Raw genomic sequence first — 6,763 nt, 5'->3', positions numbered from 1 at the left:
GGTGGCGATCTTGGCTCACCCGTTTGTGAACACCTTGGGTCCAAAGGTTATGTTCTTTAAGCTTGGCACTACTTGCCGTAATTCATCTTCCTCTTTTTTTGCAGTGTTCTAAGATTGCTAGAAACTCCAATAGTTTGGCCACCTGATGCGAAGAACTGACTCATTTGAAAAGACCCTGATGCTGGGAAAGATTGAAGGCGGGAGGAGAAGGGAACGACAGAGGATAAGATGGTTGGATGGCATCAACGACTCAATGGACATGAGTTTGAGTAAACTCCGGGAGTTGGTGATGGACAGGGAGGCTTGGTGTGCTGCAGTCCATGGGGTCACAAAGAGTAGGACACGACTGAGCAACTGAACTGAACTGAGGATTGCAGAACTTTGTTCTACGCCACAGATCAGATCAGATCAGTCGCTCAGTCGTGTCCGACTCTTTGCGACCCCATGAATCGCAGCACACCAGGCCTCCCTGACCATCACCAACTCCCGGAGTTCACCCAGACTCAGTCCATCGAGTCAGTGATGCCATCCAGCCATCTCATCCTCGGTCGTCCCCTTCTCCTCCTGCCCCCAATCCCTCCCAGCATCAGAGTCTTTTCCAATGAGTCAACTCTTCGCATGAGGTGGCCAAAGTACTGGAGTTTCAGCTTTAGCATCATGCCTTCCAAAGAAATCCCAAGGCTGATCTCTTTCAGAATGGACTGGTTGGATCTCCTTGCAGTCCAAGGGACTCTCAAGAGTCTTCTCCAACACCACAGTTTCAAAGGCATCAATTCTTCGGTGCTCAGTCTTCTTCACAGTCCAACTCTCACATCCACACATGCCACAGGAAAAACCATAGCCTTGACTAGACGAACCTTTGTTGGCAAAGTAATGTCTCTGCTTTTGAATATGCTATCTAGGTTGGTCATAACTTGCCTTCCGAGGAGTAAGCGTCTTTTAATTTCATGGCTGCAGTCACCATCTGCAGTGATTTTGGAGCCCAGAAAAATAAAGTCTGCCACTGTTTCCACTGTTTCCCCATCTATTTGCCATGAAGTGGTGGGACCGGATGCCATGATCTTCATTTTCTGAATGTTGAGCTTTAAGCCAACTTTTTCACTCTCCACTTTCACTTTCATCAAGAGGCTCCTTAGTTCCTCTTCACTTTCTGCCATAAGGGTGGTATCATCTGCATATCTGAGGTTATTGATATTTCTCCCAGCAATCTTGATTCCAGCTTGTGTTTCTTCCAGTCCAGCGTTTCTCATAATGTACTCTGCATAGAAGTTAAATAAACAGGGTGGCAATATACAGCCTTGATGTACTCCTTTTCCTATCTGGAACCAGTCTGTTGTTCCATGTCCAGTTCTAACTGTTGCTTCCTGACCTGCATACAAATTTCTCAAGAGGCAGATCAGGTGGTCTGGTATTCCCATCCCTTTCAGAATTTTCCACAGTTTATTGTGATCCACACAGTCAAAGGCTTTGGCATAGTCAATAAAGCAGAAATAGATGTTTTTCTGGAACTCTCATGCTTTTTCCATGATCCAGCGGATGTTGGCAGTTTGATCTCTGGTTCCTTTGCCTTTTCTAAAACCAGCTTGAACATCAGGAAGTTCACTGTTCACATATTGCTGAAGCCTGGCTTGGAGAATTTGGAGCATTACTTTACTAGCGTGTGAGATGAGTGCAATTGTGCAGTAATTTGAGCATTCTTTGGCATTGCCTTTCTTTGGGATTGGAATGAAAACTGACCTTTTCCAGTCCTGTGGCCACTGCTGAGTTTTCCAAATTTGCTGGCATATTGAGTGCAGCACTTTCACAGCATCATCTTTCAGGATTTGGAATAGCTCAACTGGAATTCCATCACCTCCACTAGCTTTGTTTGTAGTGATGCTTTCTAAGGCCCACTTGACTTCACATTCCAGGATGTCTGGCTCTAGGTCAGTGATCACACCATCGTGATTATCTGGGTCGTGAAGATCTTTTTTGTACAGTTCTGTGTATTCTTGCCATCTCTTCTTGATATCTTCTGCTTCTGTTAGGTCCATACCGTTTCTGTCCTTTATCGAGCCCATCTTTGCATGAAATGTTCCTTTGGTATCTCTGATTTTCTTGAAGAGATCTCTAGTCTTTCCCATTCTGTTGTTTTCCTCTATTTCTTTGCATTGATAGCTGAAGAAGGCTTTCTTATCTCTTCTTGCTCTTCTTTGGAACTCTGCATTCAGATGTTTATATCTTTCCTTTTCTCCTTTGCTTTTCACTTCTCTTCTTTTCACAGCTATTTTTAAGGCCTCCCCAGACAGCCATTTTGCTTTTTTGCATTTCTTTTCCATGGGGATGGTCTTGATCCCTGTCTCCTGTAAATGTCACGAACCTCATTCCATAGTTCATCAGGCACTCTATCTATCAGATCTAGCCCTTAAATCTATTTCTCACTTCCACTGTATAATCATAAGGGATTTGATTTAGGTCATACCTGAATGGTCTAGTGGTTTTCCCAGTTTCTTCAATTTAAGTCTGAATTTGGCAATAAGGAGTTCATGGTCTGAGCCACAGTCAGCTCCTGGTCTTGTTTTTGCTGACTGTATAGAGCTTCTCCATCTTTGGCTGCAAAGAATATAATCAATCTGATTTCGGTGTTGATCGTCTGGTGATGTCCATGTATAGAGTCTTCTCTTGTGTTGTTGGAAGAGGGTGTTTGTTATGACCAGTGCATTTTCTTGGCAAAACTCTATTAGTCTTTGCCCTGCTTCATTCTGTATTCCAAGGCCAAATTTGCCTGTTACTCCAGGTGTTTCTTGACTTCCTACTTTTGCATTCCAGTCCCCTATAATGAAAAGGACATCTTTTTTGGGTGTTAGTTCTAGAAGGTCTTGTAGGTCTTCATAGAACCGTTCAACTTCAGCTTCTTCAGCATTACTGGTTGGGGCATAGACTTGGATTACTGTGATATTGAATGGTTTGCCTTGGAAACGAACAGAGATCATTCTGTGGTTTTTGAGATTGCATCCAAGTACTGCATTTCGGACTCTTTTGTTGACCATCATGGCTACTCCATTTCTTCTGAGGGATTCCTGTCTGCAGTAGTAGATAGAATGGTCATCTGAGTTAAATTCACCCATTCCAGTCCATTTCAGTTCGCTGATTCCTAGAATGTCGACATTCACTCTTGCCATCTCTTGTTTGACCACTTCCAATTTGCCTTGATTCATGGACCTGACATTCCAGGTTCCTCTGCAATATTGCTCTTTACAGCATTGGACCTTGCTTCTATCACCAGTCACATCCACAGCTGGGTATTCTTTTTGCTTTGGCTCCATCCCTTCATTCTTTTTGGAGTTATTTCTCCAGTGATCTCCAGTAGCATATTGGGCACCTACTGACCTGGGGACGTTCTCTTTCAGTATCCTATCATTTTGCCTTTTCATACTGTTCATGGGGTTCTCAAGGCAAGAATACTGAAGTGGTTTGCCATTCCCTTCTCCAGTGGACCACATTCTATCAGATCTCTCCACCATGACCCGCCCATCTTGGGTTGCCCCACGGGCATGGCTTAATTTCATTGAGTTAGACAAGGCTGTGGTCCTAGTGTGATTAGATTGACTAGTTTTCTGTGAGTATGGTTTCAGTGTGTCTGCCCTCTGATGCCCTCTTGCAACACCTATTGCCTTACTTGGGTTTTTCTTACCTTGGGCGTGGGGTATCTCTTCACGGCTGCTCCAGCAAAGCGCAGCCATTGCTCCTTACCTTGGACGAGGGGTATCTATGCCACAACCTGGCCATAATTCTTCCTTTACCACGTATTAGCCTTTGGCATCAATGCCTCTGGGAATTTGAGAGTTTCGGGCAGAAAGAGCCCTTACATGGCTTTTGTAATCCCTGCATTTGTAGTTGAGGAACCAGAAGCTTTGCCGGGAAATCGTTTGTGCAAACTGTCACAGCCCAAATCTAATTGGCTCGGGCAAGAACTACTTTATTCTTGGAGGAAAAAGAACTTGCATTACCTTTTCAGCTATTAAATAGCAGCCTCTCATCATAAGATCTGCCCTCTTAACTCTATGACCACATCTCCTATTACTCTGCATCGCCTCACCTATTCTACTTCAGCCACATTGGCCTCTACCCTTCTTAGAACATTCCAGGATCATGCTTAGATATGCATATGGCTAACTACCTAGCTTGCTTCAAGTGTTTGCTTATGGCTTTCTGCAAAATTTTGGGATTGCAACCCATCTTCCCATCCTCTTTACCTTGTCCTACTGTTTTTTGTTGTGTGTGTGTGTGTGTGGGGCGGGGGGGGGGGGGGGGGTTGTGGAGGGGAGCATTTATCACCTTCCCTCATGCTCTACAATATGTATATTGATGTTTATTTTCTCGTCTTTGTAGAATGTAAGTGCTGTAGGGTTGAAATCTTTGGGACTCATTTAGTATTTGTTGGATGAAAGAAGGCATGATCACATTAAAATTAAAAAATTTTTTAGAAAAACATTATGAAGATGTACAACGTAGAGAGGAAATATTAGCAAGATCACTTTATTTATAATAATAAATCCCTTAGCTCAGTATTTCTGAAAATCAGGATGAACAACCTGGGATCTTGTTAAAATGCAGATTTGGATTCAGTTGGTCAGATTCAGGTTGGGCCTTGAGAGTCTGCATTTGTAACAAAATACACAAAGAATGCCAATGGCCATAGTTCTAAGATCATACTTTGAATACGAAGGGTTTAACACAAGTAAACTGTTTGGGGTAATATTTTATTTTTTTAGTTTATGGTGTTCAATGTCTTAGTCTGCTTGGGTGGTTATAACAGGATACCACAAACTCAGTAGTTTATAAACCACAAGATTGTATTTCTCCTAGTCTTGAGGCTTGGAGAAGGCAATGGCACCCCACTCCAGTACTCTTGCCTGGAAAATCCCATGGACGGAGGAGCCTGGTAGGCTGTAGTCCATGGGATCGCTAAGAGTCGGACACGACTGAGCGACTTCACTTTCACTTTTCACTTTCATGCATTGGAGAAGGAAAAGGCAACCCACTCCAGTGTTCTTGCCTGGAGAATCCTAGGGACGGGGGAGGCTGGTGGGCTGCTGTCTCTGGTCGCACAGAGTCGGACACGACTGAAGTGACTTAGCAGCAGCAGCAGTAGCAGTCTTGAGGCTACAAGCCCAAGATAAGAATGCCAGCATGGGCAGGTTAGGGCTGCAGTATTCTTCTAAGTTGGGCTTACCTGGCAGCTCAGATGGTAAAGTGTCTGCCTACAATGCGGGAGACCTGGGTTTGATCCCTGGGTCGGGAATTTCCCCTGGAGGAGGAAATGGCAACCCACTCCAGTACTCTTACCTGGAAAATTCCATGGATGGAGGAGCCTGGTAGCAAAGAGTCGGACACCACTGAGCCACTTCACTTCACTTCACCCTTCTAGGTGACAGGCTTCTAACTGTTTACTCACTTGACAGAAGAGGGAGGGATCTCTCTTTTCTAAGGTGTTAATTCCATTCCTGAGGGCTCCACCCTCATGACTCCAGCACCTCCCAAAGGTCACACCACCTAATATCATCACCTTTGAGGGTTAGAATTTCAACATGTGAATTTTGGTGGTATATATACAATCAGACCATAGCACTCCCTTTATAAAAGTCACCTTCTAATCAGGGCAAGGATACAAAGATAATTAAGTTCCCTGGTGGCTCAGACAGTAAAGCGTCTGCCCGCAATGCGGGAGACCCGGGTTAGATCCCTGGGCTAGGAGATCCTCTGGAGAAGGAAATGGCAACCCACTCCAGTACTGTTGCTTGGAAAATTCCATGGACAGAGGAGCCTTGTAGGCTACAGTTCATGGGGTCGCAAAGAGTCGGACACCACTGAGCGACTTCACTTCACTTTGCTGTATAGTAGTTTATGGAGCATAATGTTCAATTCAATTGAACACAATATTCAATTCAGTTCAGTAAATATTTTTGTAGTAGCTATCAAAGGTTGAGTTACCCATGGAGTAGACTCTTAGGGGAGATTAGTGTACAGACATGCTCTTGTGTGCTCTTGAGATTGACTCCTGTGAAAGGGAGGTGGAGGAAACAGGACTGAGCAGAGGGAGATGAGCTATGATGACATCCTAATAAAGACTTCAGCTGATCCCTTCCAAGCCTTTTAGAGGTATCTTTGAGTTGGCATGAGTGGCTGGGTCTTCAACTCCCAACACTGATTAGTCATTGAGTATCAACCACCCAGAAAAGGGACATGTTTGGGGTTGCCTGTTTCTTTCAGTGGGGCATTCTCTTCAAAAAGATACATATACCCCCAGTGTTTATTGCAGCACTATTTACAATAATGAGAACATGGAAGCAACCTCAGTTCAGTTCAGTCACTCAGTTGTGTCCGACTCTTTGTGACCCCATGAACTGCAGCACGCCAGGCCTCCCTGTCCATTACCAACTCCCAGAGTTTACCCAAACTCATGTCCATTGATTCAGTGATGCCATCCAACCATCTCATCCTCTGTCATCCCCTTCTCTCGCATTCAATCTTTCCCAGCATCAGGGTCTTTTCAAATGAGTCAGCTCTTCACATCAGGTGTTTGAAGTATTGGAGTTTCAGCTTCAACCTCAGTCCTTCAAATGACCATTCAGGACTGATTTCCTTTAGGATGGACTGATTGGATCTCCTTGCAGTCCAAGGGACTCTCAAGAGTCTTCTCCAACACCACAGTTCAAAAGCATCAATTTTTTGGCACTCAGCTTTCTTTATAGTCCAACTCTCACATCCATACATGACTACT

Source organism: Bubalus bubalis, chromosome 10 (genome assembly GCF_019923935.1).
Source record: "Bubalus bubalis isolate 160015118507 breed Murrah chromosome 10, NDDB_SH_1, whole genome shotgun sequence".
Lineage (NCBI taxonomy): Eukaryota > Metazoa > Chordata > Mammalia > Artiodactyla > Bovidae > Bubalus > Bubalus bubalis.
Note: the sequence above shows the minus strand (reverse complement) of the source record.